The following is a 16,708-nucleotide window of genomic DNA, read 5'->3' as shown; positions in this document are numbered from 1 at the left end:
TATGTTGTCCAGAGGGGTCCCTGCACTAGTGTTATTGAGTGTCTTTTAAGAAGTTCTGGTTCCAGGCTATGGAGCCACAAAATGAACCCAAATGATTCTTTGCAGATATATTTGAAGTTGGGCCCTCAATTACACTGGGGATGTCCTTAAGGCAGGCAACATGGAAATGTCCTTTACAAAACCAACTAAAGTGAAAGGAGCAAATGGAATGAAACAAAGTTTGTTGTATTAAAAGTCAAATATTTCTTCCCACAAGGCTTACTTAGGTCTGAGCACCCAGAGGTGAAGGAGGCTGATCATTTTGATATAAGTGGGGTTAGCTGTTAAGTGGGCCATGAGGACAATCTCTGTTTGCAAAAACTCATGTGTGATGCTAGAGTTCAGCCACCCCAGTGACCTTGCTGCCCAGAGTGCCCCATGACTTTAAATACAATGCAAATGAATTCAGTCTGAGGGGGCCCTCACTGCCAAGCTCATCTAAGGCTTTGATCACTTGTTCCAAAAAGGTTATGCCAGGTCACACTTAATGGATCTTATAAACAGTGTAAAAGGATTTTTTCAAATGTCTTATGCAGCTAATAATTTGAGCGTAAAAATAACAGCTCTTTGTTCCACTTCTGTCCCCTTCCCCAAATGCAAGCTCTTGAGATGTCTTTATTGCAAATGTTTAGCAATAGTACGCTTCTCTCTTGGAGCTAGATTTCTACTAACTTTGTTCTTGGAATCTGTAGGTGTGGGTCTGCTGACTGTGAAGGCTTAACTGCATTCTTAAAGTTACACTGAATCCTCAAAGCACTACTTGCTACTGGGAGAAAATTAGGAGAAAAAGGAATTTAGTGTCAGCTTCTCGAGCATAAACTGTATGACCTTGAGTCCATTGTAACCTCTATAGGCTAAAATTTGCTCCTCCCTAAAACAAAGGTCAAAGCTATTTCTCATGTCCATTAATTTTGGTTCATGGTACCATTTAAGATTGCTAATGAGTTACTTAAATATTGAAGCCTGCATTAAGCCTTACAGAGAGCATAAATGGCAAGATTTTCTTCTCAATTATTTGTACTAATAGGGGCCAAAATGGCATGGATACTTTAAATTCATAGATAATCCCCAAATTTCAATTTAGCTGAGTATTCCAACCTTGTCCTCTGCCAAGCCATTTGCAAGGGATTCAAACAATTTGTAGACACTGACTTGTATAAATTTATCTACTTTATATTTTGTCCTCTTTTTACCGTGCATAACCACCTGGATACTCAATACATGAACTTCCCAAATTTGAAATAAGAAACAAAGCAATTGGCATTATATTTAAAACACAGTTGTGTTTAAAAATATTCTGCTACTCTCACTAGTATTGATATTTATTAAGGGCCAATTCCATGTCAGGCACTCTGCAAATCACAAACATTGTGCAGTGGACATAGTTTCTCAGGCTCGCTGTCCCATAGTCCCTTACTGAAAAGTTTGTAGGACAGCAATGCATAGAGATGTGGTGAGGTGGGGACATTTGAGAGCAGCATGTAGAGAAGAGCAGTGTGCTCTTTCTGAGGCCTCCCAAGATGTGAGTCTCAAGACTAGCATTCTATGATGTTTCCTTCCATTGTTTGCCTAAACTTCCATGTGGTTTTCTGTTGTTCATATGATTATTTATAAAAAGAGCATTAGACTAAGCCCAGTTGGAATGATCACACCTCCCTTCAGTTTGACCCACACTCTACTTTAGTATGCCCCCCCATTCAGTGTGATACTACCCCCACTCAGGTGATCATCTTGGTGGACGTTCTTATTTACAAATAAGTTAGGACTTAAAACGTATAGCTGTATGTGAGTGGTACAATCTATTCTACAGCACATCATTATTGTTTGTATATTATTCATGAGAAAACTAATATTTTGGGGGTGAATTAATTCACCTAAAGTCAAAAACACAATTAAGATACACTGGGCATCAATGTTTCATATCTACAAAGTAAGTTACTCCATTCGTTGTTTAGTGAATTACGTGCACACTACAAAACAAGCACATAAACAAAACCAGAAAACCCCAGACCATGAGGTATCAGGCTACTAAGCCTTGGAACATTGAGCAAAATTTATTAAGTAAATTTAATGATGTATCATATTCAACCACACTGACTGACATCTGAGGTTCAAGGCAGGCACCAAAACTCATTGAAATAACCAGAACTAAGTCCATATATATTTGTATAAATGTGGGCAAAATTAAAAATTCGAGAGAGAAAACAAAGAGATGGTAATATTATGCAATAAAGGATGAAGGGTAGGCCAAAGGTCACATGGAATAATATAGCATTAGTCTGTGGGTGTGGGGGAGGCAAGAAGCAGAGAGCAGAAGTGCTAGTTGGGAATAAAGAGAACCATAAATCATACTTTGTTCAAAAGTTTCATGATGACATCTAACATTATAAGCAAATTTTAAAAATATAAACATTTTTTAAAATTGTACAAAGTCTGCCATGAATTTGAAGTTACTAATAAGAGAAACTAATCTGAACCTCAAATCACCTCGGTAACAACATAAATTGATATGTGATTGTTATTACACACACACACACACACACACACACACACACACACTCCAATTATGGAGTATCTCTGTGAAGAGGTTTTTGTTGTTTTTGTTGTTATTTTTTTAGTTCGGTGATTTTCTACTAACTAATGTAAATTTAGTAACAGCTCTGTGGAACTTTCTCTTGGTTGACTTACTGTGCCACTATAAGTGTGTTTTATATTTTTAGTTAAGAACCAATAAGTCTACTGTGTTGAGAAAGGGACAGAAATCCAAACTCAGAAGTCAAGTGATAACTGAACAGGAACCTCACTCACATGTAGGTTTACCATGATTCCAAGTGCCCACTTTCTAAAGCTATTACCACAGTTCTTAACCTTCCTTCAGGTGGGCTGATGGTGAAAATGACTGCCTACTCATCATACACGCTCTGTCCTGAGAACGTCTACTCACTATCCTGCATCAATGTGGGGTAGAGCGGAACCTGGGATTTTAGAAGGAACAAGTGGAACATGTGTTTAAGAGATAGAACTCACTGGGACAATTCCTGGGTTTCCTGAGTCGGAAGTGTTCTGAGCAGCTGCTCACAAGTGATCTTTGTTTCCTAATGGTTCTCCTCATCTCAAGATTTCTGCTGAATGTTCAAAAACGTTCCAAACTCAAGCATCCTGATACTTTTCTAGTTAACACTGTATTTGATAAACCTATGTGCTTCAAATATCAATGTCGGGGAAAATCTTGAGGCCTCAGGGTGCACAGTTTATTGAGAATCTATATTGTTTTATGTTTCGAGTTTACAACACTTTGCTAAGGTTGTCTACAGTAATTGCAGTAGAATCTTTGAGAAAAGAGAGAGTACATAGAAAGGAGAGCTGGGACGTGGGTTTCCTTAGCAGAGTTGTGGTAGATGATGATTTGTGCATGTCTGACCCACGGGACTCTATTAGATTCGTTTTAATGAATCTATAGAATAGAAGCTTAATCTCATTATTTGCAACTATATTTTAATTTGCTGCTGATGAAGAAAAGCAAAAAAAAGTGCCATTTTCTGTTATACTGTGATTGTCATTCACGTTTCCTTTGGAGCATTCCAATGATAGGTACAAGAGTACATAATTGGAGGAATAAAATCTCTCTTCTCAATACTTATCACTTCTGATTCATTTAGGGTATGCCTGGGGGAAAGGCATAAAGGATATGGCGTGTTAGTAAAAGTTTGTATTAACAGCAGTTGGTAAACAAGGATGTTGTTGCTGAATCGAGATTATACTTTAATCATATAAAACTCTTTTTGCCAATTAAAATTCTCATTTCTAAATTTGCAGAGATATTTACTATAAAGTTCTGTATAAGTAGTTTCGCATGCATGAGTTACCATAGGAGCACAATTTATTATTTCCTGTTGACAGTGAGACATATTTGCCTCTCTCGTGAAGTTCTCTTAGCTCTTCCAAATGCCAATTTAATGCAACTTCTTTATATTCTCTTTATTTCTTCAGTGGACATAGGGGAACAGAGGCAGTAAACAGCAAACATCGAGCGGTTCGGAGAGCTACACTTCTGGCTGTTGCCTTATAAAGTTTTCAGATGAATGCCAGAGTCTTGATGCATGTTCCTTCTTGGAGCCTCCATTGCTTAAAACAATTTAGAAAACAAAGAAATGATTTATTAAAAAGCTAGACCTTCTCTACCACCCCTGGCATGTGTATACTCTAGATTCTATGCAGTCTATTGCTTTGTTATGGATTCATAGAGGAATCAAGACTATTAAACAATGATTGATCTGATAATAACATCTGATAATGACATCCAGTGTTGGATTATATTATAGTCACTGCTCTCAGAGTTTAAGGGATCAATAAATAATACCATGTTCTTCCCTTCCTGAGTTTGGAATCAATTCAGAATTAAGAGCCAGCAGGCAGACAAATGGAGGTCAAATAGCCTGTTTTATTATAAAGATTATTGAAAAATACAGATTCAGAGGTGTGGGCACCATGACTTAATGCACCATCAGTGAGGTAAGCAAAGTGTCCAGCCTAGTCATCAATGTAGCTGGACAGCCAATTTCTGTCTAGCAGAATTGAGTTTGTCCCTTTATACCTCAAATGGCATCAGTGATACTGACAGAGAGAAAGAGGACTGGAAGGCACAGAGAGGCAGGAGGCAGGAGCCAGAGGATTGAAGCTGAACAAACTCAGTCGTTTTGCCAGTTTTTGGCTTGGAGATGCAGGAGAAAATCCAGAAATGTTGCTCTATCAGAAAGTAAGTAAGTAAATAAATTACACTTGATCTTAGCCAAAAGGCCGAGAAGCGATAGTAAGTAAATAAATTAAATACATACATACATACACACACACATACATACATACATACACCCACATATACAAACATACATACATACATACACCCACATATACATATATACATACACACATACATACACACATGTACATTCATACATACATGCATACATACACATTTATACATACACATACTTACATACACACACACACACACACACACACACATGAGGGATCATAAAAATGATACTGCCCTCTAGCTTCAGGCTAGAATTTTCTTAGCCTGTTAGAACTCAGCACCTTTTGTCTGTCTGAAGTTATGTTGTCCATGTTGTCAAATATAATTTAAAATATTCTGCATAAATATGGTTCTCATATAAAAATTCTCAAATATGGATGAGAAAATTTTATTAAGACCCTCACATTAATTCACCTTCCCATATAAAAGTTCTATTAATCCTAATGTCAAAATTTCTAACTTAATTTCCAAGGATTCTGTAACCAAAAATTAGTGTATTTTTGTTTAGCTGTCAAGCCAAGTATCTACACTACTTACTGAGCAGAGGAGTGAGTGAGGAGTCGTCTCAGTGACAGGTTTCTAAGTCTTACAGCATGTCTTAATGCTGCTGAGTTAAACACCACCCTGATTCCTATTGTAGTTTCCTTATTTACACACACACACACACACACACACACACACACACACACACACACACACGCACGCACGCACACACCCTTACCTCATTTACCATACAGTCCTGAAATACAGTGAAGCCCATGCAGTGAACAGCTTGTTTCTACTCTGGATTTTTATTGTCTTACTTCTAGGTGTCTACAGTAATACTTACTGTTATAGTTCACTGACTGAACACAACACAGTTCACTGCAATCCTTTATGGAGCTTTGTCTTTTTAAAATTAATTTTTAGTAGTTATGGTGATGCCAACATGAATAGTTATACACTTAAGAATGTACAGCTCTCACACTTTAAAATTATAATACAATCTATTGTTTGAGAAATTCAGCTAGATTTGGGATGTTATAAGTCCTCTAAATGGACTTTTATGGACTATTGCTTTTGTATTAGCGTCTCACAATTTTTAAAGATTTTACTAGTATTTTATTTTAAATTATGTGTATGGGGCAGGCATACCCAAATGCAATTATGTTGTTCATGGAGGCTACAGGTGTCTGAAAACCCTGGCTCTGGGGCTGTAGGTGGTTTTGAACTGCAAAGTGTATATGCTTGGAACTAAATTCATGTCTCCCGACACAATTAAAGCTCGCCATTCTTAAGCAGTGTTTCTAGGCCCTAGCTTGGTTTTCTTTTCTTTTTTTCTCCAAGACAACAGAGTTTCTATTCATAATTCTGGCTGTACTGGAATTTGCTCTGTAGACCAGGCTGGCCTCCAACTCACAGAGCTCTGCCTGCCTGCCTCTGCCTCACAAGTCCTGGGTTGTATAGCACACTACCAGCAGGCTATGTCCCAGTGTTTAAAGAAAAATGTTAATGGTGTGCTTATATTTATTACCACACGATCTTCACAAACCCAAGTTTAGAAAACACAGCAAACCTATGTGCCCCATCAGTGAAGTGTAGAACCAGCCATGAAAGGAAATATTCCATGGTAGCCTGCCTTGCTAAGATTCCAGGCAGTACACGATAGTCTCTGAACTATAGTTGGGAACACAGGCAACAGTTCTTTATCACTATCAAGCAGGGCTTTTCCTTTTTCTTTTTTTTTTTTCTCTTTCTACTGATTAGAGGAAATGAACATGTACATTTGCTCTGATCTCAAAGACAATTTTTTTAAACATTTTGCTAACTTTAAAAAGACATGAAACAATAAGGTACTGTAATAGGCTTAATCAGGTCTGTTTCCCTTTCATGTGTTATGTTCAGCATCTTTAAATTCTAGTCCCAGAACTGGGCTGAACAGGCATCTTATTGCACAGCATGAACCAATGCATAGGTATATTAAGTTCTGTGTTGTACTGGCTGCACTCACTAACCCTAAACCTAGAGGTGGATGAGACTAGACCGCCTACATTCTTATACATTTTCTTCTTGAAATCCTTATTTACTTGTTTAGAAAAATCATGAATCTGGACAGCACTGTTGATACTTTTGTATGTGAGGTCCCAGGTGGACTGTGAAATCTCAGAACATTCACTTCCTCTCTTCTGATACTCCTTCAGGGCCATCAGAATTGTCTTTACTTCCTGTTTCTGTGAGCAATAGATATGACCCCAATGTTCTCTTTCATCCTCTTATTCCCCTGTAGACTGCTAGAAGGCCGAAACTGAATGTTTAACAGTTTAACCTATTAGACTTCTCGAGCAGAAATAGAGAAACAAGACCATTTATTGGTCCTGACTGTTGTTTTCTTTTTTTCTCCCTGCTTGCTCTATGCTTCAGACATTTGTTTTGGCAGAATATTTCTTCTGATGTTTCTTCTGACAGTTAGAAGATAAATGTGTATTCCATCTGTCAAAAAAAAATCCATGACGTCTTGTCTGTCTTCACAGATGATGCCAATTTTCTTTCAAAGCTACAGGAACTTAGCATTCACGTGACTCAGACCTGTAGTCTTCATGTGGCCATCTGTTAGATCCTGTTCAGTTGCTGTTTCTCCTGAGTTCTTCTTTTCTACTTTTCATTCAACATCTCAGTGTTTCTCATGGCTGATTTCAGCCTCCGATGAATTACCACAACTCAGAAAGTGGCAATTTATGATGCTCAGCTTATGACATTTTCACAAATTCTTGCTTACCACCCAGTTCTGTCCTGAATCTGGAAGTTTCCTTTGCTCTGAGTTTTGAGGTATTTTTTCCAATGTGCTGATTCCGGTACTAACACTCCTGTGCCTGTCCTGGTCTCTCTACAATGTGTTCAACGTTTGAAATGTTGTCCTTTTTTCAGTTGAGCACAAATAATTTTATAGTCTGGTAACAATTCCTTTGGACTTCTGTTCTAAATCAATTAAAAGCACATTTGGCCTGGATATATTTGCTTTTTCAATTCCTGCATGCTAATTTACTCTTTAAGATCACAGCCTTGACTTAGAAGTCTTTGTCTTCTGATTCAATTCATCTTCCTTTCTTTTCATTCCTGTTCTCATTCTCATTCTGAAACCCACTTTGAATACGCTGTAGAGTTTCTGTTAGATCATCAGAGTGAACCTAATGTCTCATAATAAAGCATTTGTGCTTAAATCATTTTTTAGCCTTTCATAATCTATTGAGGTCTATTTTCAAAGATTACTTATTTTCTTTATGAGTACCTACATTTTGATTTATTTGTTCATTATCGAACAATAGAATACTACGGTTAAAAATATTCTTTTGATCTTTGATCCACAAGTATAAATACAATTTATCCTATGATGAAGTGGTGGGGGCTCAGTTGGACTGTCATATAATTCGTTAAAAATGTTGGCCTTTTTGCAGTTCCTCTCTTTGAATGCAGCTCAGCAGAATATAACCTGGGTGAGAGAGCATCCTAGCCTCTCTTCTTAGTTCTATGATAAAATATCCAGACAAAAACAACTTAAGGGAGAGCAGAGTTTATTTTAGCTTATAGTACAAGTAAAGTCAAATCTATTGGGTAAGTTAATGTAGTAGGAGGTTGAAGTGCCCAGTGACATTAGCCAATGTCAGGAAACAGTGTGCAGTCAATGAACACGTGCTGCTCAGCTCCTTTTCTCTATTTATGCAGTCCAGGATCTAAGTCTGCCAATGGACATGCTTAGAACACGAAAAATGCCCCACCCCCTTTAACATAATGAATACAATCCTCTGCAGGCAAGACCAGAGGCCTTGAAGAGGCCCCTCTTCCACATGATGCTAGACGTTGTCAAGCTGACTAGCACCAACCGTCACAGGGAACCAAACATGGAACTGCCTCATCACAACCTACACAAAAGTTTTGTATAGAGAAAAGCCAGGCATTGCAAATATTAATAAGCGGGAAGACCCTGTAGCCCCAGAGGGTATATAGTGAAGTTGAAACCAGAAATATGCTATGAATTATGAAAAATAACAACAGAAAGACTCTCTGTTGCTGGGATTAGAATCGTCCAAAATTTATTAAAGAAATGAGACATACTAAACTTTCCTTTTAAGAGTTGTAACCAAAATTATGTCAGCCCAGCCGGAGAGAGCACTCATTTGCCCCTACTTCCTGGGGAAAACTCGGTAAAGGACCTGGACCTGAACTACCCATCTTTCCTCCCTAGGTCAAGGCTTCAGCTTTGTCTTTGTACATTTCTTCCCATCCAGGTAGAATTCAATCCAGACATTACTCATGATGTTACTCAACCAAAACATTTTGGAAAGAAGTTGGTGTGAAAGAAATTGAACAGGATGATTTCTCCAGAGTTCTCATTTCATGTTCTCCATGATTTTGTGGCAGGAAGGACATTTTTCTTGCTCTATTCACCACTCCATCTAGAAGTGCAGTCCTCATTTTGCCTCTACAAACAACACAGAATATGAACTAAATCAGCCAGAAATACTTACTTCATTTTTCAAAAAAAGTTAATATTTAGATCTGTGTGTGGCATTTGAAGTAATTCTATCTTACCACACTGACATGAGAAGCACAAAGTTCAGCTTTTCCTAAAACAATGGCTCAAGAAAGTTCAACTGTGGTAGATTTTGTTGCTCTTAATGTGTCCAAAATTTGATATTAATTTATTTTCTTTGGGTTATTTATATACCTTTTATAAAAGTCAAATGCTTTTCCATGTTATAAGTACTTTATCAATCTACTTATCTTCAAATGTTTACATTTGTTTTATACAATTTCTTTTATTGACTTTACTTAGTTGATGGTCATAGAAATGTAATTCAAGAAAATGTCTTTTATTGATCTCTTATATAAATAACATGCCAATGCTTTTGAATTAAGGTTCAGGTGATATCATAGAGAGACTATATGATTAGTTCAAATGTGATGCAATTTATTATATGATGGAAAGCTATTTGTTAACTGCTGAATAATTGAGAAACACACAAAACCTGTTAACTTAATTCTCATTGATAACATGGAATTCACAAGGGAGACTCAAAACTCTGAGCACTCAGGTGCTGCTGGAGTTAGTTCAACTCTGATGAAGATGTTCTAGTAACAATGTAGGAGTGATTCAACAGTGAGAGATTTTTTGTTATCAGACAGAAATTAGGAAGTGATCCAGAGGTCAAACTATAATAATAATAATAATAATAATAATAATAATAATAATAATAATCAATGGTCTCATAGAACTGTTTTAATTCCTTCTGTGGACAGACCCTTTATGACTTATTGATGTTGCCAGTAGGCCCTGGCTCTTAAATATCTTTCCATTTCACAGAAAACCAAGGCTCCAATATATGAACCTATAGGGAACAAACAATATCCAAACCATGACACCTAGTTAGAAAAATGTAATTTTTAATCCCTTCTAATTTATTTACTTTCTCTTTTCTTCTAATGTTGGTATTTACACAGGGTCAGTTGTCAATATATTTCCATGATAGTCACAATCATTATTTTTTCTGTTACTCAATATGATTTGTTCTTTCTGCAATGAATTGTTTTCTTTCCCTGTTTTGTTCTGTAATTCCATGTTACTTTTTGGATTATTTCATCTAGTTTGTGAAAAATGTCATTGGAACTTTGTGGAGATTGAATTGAAACTTTAGACTGCTTTTGCTAACATAACCATTTTCAGGAAATTAGTGTAGAAAAGAGGTTGTTTGGAGATGAATGAATTGAACAGGAAATTGGGGGATGGAAAAGATGATGGGGAAGAAGAATAAATCAAAACTAATACGTTTGAAATTTTTATAAAATAAATAAAGGATTTAATATAAAAGGATTAGCATTTTCAAGATCTTCAGTTACAGGACTTATCTAGAATCAAATATTTGTAAAAAACAAATGAAGTATTATGCATGTTGCAAGTCCTCTATTGGAGAGCTGAAGAGGCTTCAAGCAAAGACAGCTTTAACTGATAAATGTCAGACTAAGCTCCCACCCTTTAAACTCAAAATAAAATCACTCTACGGATTTCAAAGTGGGGCCACACTACTCTAAAACTTGGCTCTTTTCAAATTGCTGTGTGTCCCTGTGTAGATTCCTGTCCTGTTCTATGAACCACTTTGTCCAAAAGGCAAGAACAGATACCCCCTTGAATTACCTGTCTCATTACACTTAGTAGAACAACTTACTCCCCAAGGGGAATGAGAAAAAGAAACAGAAAACCCCTTTGTTTGACGTAGAAGGGAAGCGGTTAGCATTGTATAATTCGTCCAACTGTTTGAGAGAGTTAGATATTTCATTAACGGGAAACTGCAGCTTCCTGTTTAGGAATCCAATGGGTACCATGCTTTAATCCAGCACATTGAACTCTAATAAAGGTGTCTCTAAGTCTCTTCAAGGGAATCCTAAGTGCTATATTACATACTTGGTATCCTGATGATTGTGCTGTTTTGACCCATTGTGTAACCTTTAGAATGAAGGACATAGTCAGAGGAGTGGCTCACCCATGTGCAAGCCTTGAACTTATAGTTTGTCCCACCTCCTGCCCTGCCATTGTTTAAAGGTTCACACCTCTGGGTGTGAGCAAGCAGACTCCAGCTTCTGCCACCAAGCCTTAAACTGATCTTGGCACTGAGCCTTCTTCGCCTTGATGAATTGTACTCTCAAACTGTTAGCCAGCGTAAAACTCTGCTGCCACACATTGCTTCTGGCCAAGTATTCATAGTAGTGAGAGAAATAGCTATTGTTCTCTGCAAACTTCATTGCAACCCTCTTGGGGAGCCCCCCCATCTCTGTATTTCATCAGTGACAGATACTGTACAATGTTGCCTCCCTTCCTCTTTTACATTAGAGTACATGAGGAAAGTTCATTACATCCTGATTGAAAGCAGAGGCTCTGGGTTTAAATCTTCATGTTGTCACGTGTTGTCTATGTGACTATGAATAAATTGTTCAACCACACTCTGCTTTATTTAGGGTCCTTTCTGTAAAAGGGCAGTGGCAAGAACAGTGTGAAATAAAATTTTACAACAGAATGGGCTCTGTTACATAGCTTTACTCAGTGAAGTCAGATAATAGAGAAAGGAAGCCACAATATTTGATTTAGTGCAATTATCATTACACCTGGTTTACTAAGTGACATTTTCACTTGATAATAAGACAATCAGTAATAATACTTTGATGCCTTAGAAGTAGAATTGTATTGCCTGCTACTCAACATCTTACTACTCCAAACCCCTTAATTCCCAAGTGGACCCATGGCAGGGCAGAGAACATGGCAAACAAATGGCATTTTTTTCTTTTACTTCGTTATTGGTCTGAAGACTTTTTATGTTGTTTTATTTTCAAAATCTACAAACCAAACCAAAGCAAAAACAAACCAAACAAACAAAAGCTCACATGAATCCAATGTTTAGCTGTCTCGAAAGCAGGATTTAAATAAAACATTTTCTCCTTAGGAGTCACTCAAGAGAACATCATCTTTTGCAGCAATTTCAATGTTTCCTCACCTACTATAACTGTTACCATGAATGTCACCTCACTTAGACGTGATTGTACCTCCTTTAGGCATCTATGAATCACTTTGTTCAAGACCATGTCCAGGACTAGTTGTGAGCATCAAGAGCTTCAATGATTTTTTTTCTCCATGTATCTAGTTCTTCCAGACACCTTCATTCCTACTTTCTATAGAGATTTAAAAAAAACATTGAATTTTTAAGATCTTTCCCTACAGAAAGGTAAAATATTGCTTAGCCCTTCACCCAGTGAACATCTCAACTAAATACATAGAAACTAAATTCCTGTATGTTCTCGTCCTCATTCTTTTCCATATAACCCTAGAAGCAGGCACTGTTTCTTAACAGGTGCTAAGGGGACTCAGCACAGTGAAAATACACTCTGAAATCCACCAAAGTCGTTAGCAGCCTCAGGGTACAGTGTTAGACATGCAGCAGACAGAATTGCCTAGAGAAACATGGGCACAAAATCACAGTTACAGGGTTTTTAAGTGTTTCCCTCAAACAGAACTAAGCATGTAATAGAAAGAAGCGAGTAGAAGAGAGAACTAGTTATTTTTATAGCAATGAAACAAACCAGGGAGATGGAGATGTGGTCATTACACAGTTTATAGATCAGAGATCTTTGTCACAACAAAATGCTGTACAGGCTCGGTGCTCTGTCAGAGATTAAGCCAACAAAAATCAGTTTATCTTCATAATTAATAAACATTGAAAACCTGATTGTATCTCATGACAGTCAAATGGAGATGTGTGTATTTGTGCGTGTGTGCGTGTGCGTGTGCATGTGCGTGTGCGTGTGTGTGTGTGTGTGTGTGTGTGCGTGTGTGTGTGTATAGGGGAGGAGAGAAAGCAAATGTTTTACAGGATGACCCTGGTACACAAGATGACTATTAGACCTCCTGGATGACCTCAGAGTCTCTATGCCACCCTGGATGACTGGTGCTGGCTGACCATCAGTTCACAGGGTCCTGCCCTTCACTTCCCTGTGATGAAATAGCAAATGCAGCTTTTCCTGGTATCCTTCTAGTCCTATAAATCTTACGATGTCAGAATGAAGAGTTAGTTTTTAACACATGTTGGCCTTGGGAGACGTGTTTGGACATGTGCTCTTCCCTTATTTTCTACTTGGGAGCTTAGGTCCACCCTGATGCTGCGGATGCAATTAGAACTGTATGAAATGGAATATGAGGATGCATCAGAATCCTCGATTCATGAGAAGACTTCGCTGGCATGAGCCTGAGTCACGAAGATTAAAGACTGAGTGTATAGGCATGTTACTGTAAGGAGAAAAACAGGCATCCAAGTGTAAACACAAAGAACAACACGTTAAAGACAAAGGTTTTTGTTATATATTAACATGAGAGAGAAAGTAGAAGCAGATTCCATGGTCTTGTAAGCCTGCATAATGTTAAAACTGTAATAGATAAAGGTTGGTCTTCTTATTTCATACAACTTCTACCTTCATTAGAGGTACCCATTCTTCATTCTGTCTCTGCACTCAAGCCTTGTTTCTCCCCTTTTCTTCGATTCATATGAATGAAGACATGAGAGGCTTTCATTTCCCTAGGTTGTTATTTATTTCCAGCAGACACCAAGCCTCTACTTTCAGGACTCTGCCCTGTCTCTTACCATTGGCCACAGTGAACCGTTGTCTTTCTCTTTGCATCTGTAGGGACCATACTGAAGTACATTGGGCCTGAGCTTTATATAATGAGCAGTGTGAAGACATAAACAAAAATCAATCTTCAATAAGGGTGGTGATGTTTTTCATTTTAGTCAGACATTCTTAGAATGTGGTAGAGCAGTTTGAAAAAACTGTAGTTACTCTGGTTCAATGGATTTTACTATCACCCATACAATAAGCTTAAAACTCAAGATCCTACAGAAACTCTGGTTTCTGTAATGATTTGTACTCCTCATCGTTTTAGTTATAGACAAAGAATGAAGCGGGGTAAAACTATCATATCCCAAATACAAAGATAACCACATTTGAGGGATATTTTTTAAAAATCAATAGTAAAAAGAAGCAAAGGGATTTTACAGGAGAGTGTAACTTACCTCCAGTTCTTCACACCATTTTTACCCATTTTTGAATCCTTGAAATTATTGTCAAATTCATCTCTATATGTTTGTCAAATTTTCACATTTATTCCCATCATAAATCTGAGGTCTGGTGTATGGCATGTTCTCCTGTTGTGGTATCCATGAAAATCCCTGTTGGGGTGGACATTTTTCCTAGGAAGAAGCTCCTGATTTTCCCGGAGAAAGCTGGGAATTTGTACTTGTAAGTTTACAGCCCATGCGTTTCTTTGTTCCTTAAAATTATTTGCTCTTGTGTTGCCAACAATCAATGAAACAATGGTACAGTCCCATTAACTTCAGACAAAAGCAACCTAGAAACAAAGGTGTAAATTGCTAGCGGAAAAATGTAATCGCTTCAAGATAATAGTTTCTATTGAACAAGGGGCCATAAAAGTTCCAAATTTCTGTGTATTTATCACCACCATACACAAATTATAAAGAGTGATTACTAAAGAAGAAAAATAAAGAGAACATCACAAGTAATAATAGAATATTGCAAGATTCAATGTGTAAAACCTTCGTAATTCATTTAATAAAGTTTATGTCTCTAGAAAAATGTGTAGTTTTTTAGATATTTGTATTTGTCAAATATGCTTGAAAATTTTGCAAAAATGACCAAATCCTGGGTTATATTGACTTCAATATAATTCAGAAAATTGGCAAGAGAGTGCTTACATAAAAATTCACATACAGTGAAAAGCTCTCCAGATATGGAAACATGTTAAAACACCAACCTGAAATTATTAGAGACACACAGTTAAATGCAATGATCTTGCACATAAAAACAATGTGAGAGGAAAAGCTGAGCTTCGGACACGGTGGGAGATGAGTGAGTGAGAGGCTCAATGTTAGCATGCATTTCCAGAGGCCGTAGAGAGCAGCATTCATTTAACCCAAACACAGAAAAAAAAAAGATCAATAGGCCCAGGCTGGCAGGAACAGACTGAAATATGTTTCTTTCTGTATTCTATCAGCTATATGTTCAAGGGAACTTGTGGAACTTGCTCTGACATTCTGTGAGTGCATGCAGGTCCGTAGCAGATTGTTTTGCTTCCTCTGTAAGACCTGTGTCTAATCCCAAGCACTGACAAAAATAATTATTTGAATAAACAGTAAAGGTGATAAAACTTGATTAAATCAACAGAAACTTAAGGAATTAGTATGAATTAGTAATTTCAGAACTGAACCAAAAATCTGTATATACCAAGAAGGAAAGATGTTCAGAAGTTGTTAGATCTTTCCCATGAAACTACTGATATTTTGAATCAAATAGATTTAATGAAAACACAATACTAACACTAAAAAATTGTGCATCTTTAAAAAGCCATATAGCAATTTAACTGATGCTTTCACAGATGTGAAACCTTTAAACATTAACCTCAGTAAATAGTAATAGAAAAATGTTGAAATACAGCTAGTTACAACTTGAGAAAATGCCAGACTTCATGTAATGATTTGCTATGAGATCAAATCAAGTTGCTGGTATGCTTTCATTGTATCCCATGTCTATAGTGCTGACAGTCCTGAGAGTGAAATAACAGAAAATACACATGCACTACTTAAATACATAACCTTTATTGCATACATGCAAACATACTTGTACATATACATATGTACATACATACATAAATGCATACATACATAATGGCATAATTTAAAGTTCTGTTATTTGAATGCCATAGGTAAAACTTTCATTATTCACATATAAAGGATATTATAGATGATAAATTAAAAATGATTGGAACATATTTTACATTTTAGCATATGGAGCTGTAGAGATGGCTCAATGGATAAGAGCTCTTGCTGCTTTTGTAGAAGACCTGAGTTTAGCTCCTATTATACACATGAGGAACCTCATCACTATGTATAACTCTTGGTCCAAGGGATTTGACAGCCTCCGAAAACATGCATACAGTTAAATATAGATAACTCTTAAAAAATAGAACATTAATGTATGACTTTATCATGGTCATTCAGTATGTGAACAATAGAAACTAATTGCATTTTACATATCAATGACAGAAAATAAAAATATCATGCCTGATGATATAAATTATCTCACACAGGGACGAATACATTTAAAATTATAAAGCCTCTATATAGGACATTTTATTACATTACTAAGTTACACTGAGTGACCAAGAGTAAAAGGTAAGTCATGGAAAAGGAGAAAATACTTGCACTCATATGTCTGGCAAGAGCTTACTACTCCATGTATCTAAAGAATGCAAAACAATAATGATCAAAA

General features: G+C 36.9%; 1 protein-coding gene and 1 long non-coding RNA gene across 2 annotated transcripts in view; one reads left to right on the top strand and one right to left on the bottom strand.

The window, feature by feature from the left end:
* The window catches only part of Ptprd (protein tyrosine phosphatase, receptor type, D), a 2,326,896-nt gene that overhangs the window by 863,239 nt on the left and 1,446,949 nt on the right, over positions 1 to 16,708 (top strand).
* LOC148005868 (uncharacterized) overlaps positions 8,387 to 16,708 on the bottom strand; it is a 33,491-nt gene continuing 25,169 nt past the window's right edge. The window contains exons 2-3 of the long non-coding RNA XR_015620267.1: positions 14,437 to 14,771; positions 8,387 to 9,308 (exon numbers count right to left, since the gene is read on the bottom strand). This is a non-coding gene — a long non-coding RNA (uncharacterized LOC148005868). The remainder of the gene's footprint in view (positions 9,309 to 14,436; positions 14,772 to 16,708) is intronic.

This window comes from Rattus norvegicus, chromosome 5 (genome assembly GCF_021556685.1).
Source record: "Rattus norvegicus strain SHRSP/BbbUtx chromosome 5, alternate assembly SHRSP_T2T, whole genome shotgun sequence".
In the NCBI taxonomy this organism is placed as follows: Eukaryota; Metazoa; Chordata; class Mammalia; order Rodentia; family Muridae; genus Rattus; species Rattus norvegicus.
Note: the sequence above shows the minus strand (reverse complement) of the source record. Positions and strands in the feature narration are given on the sequence as shown.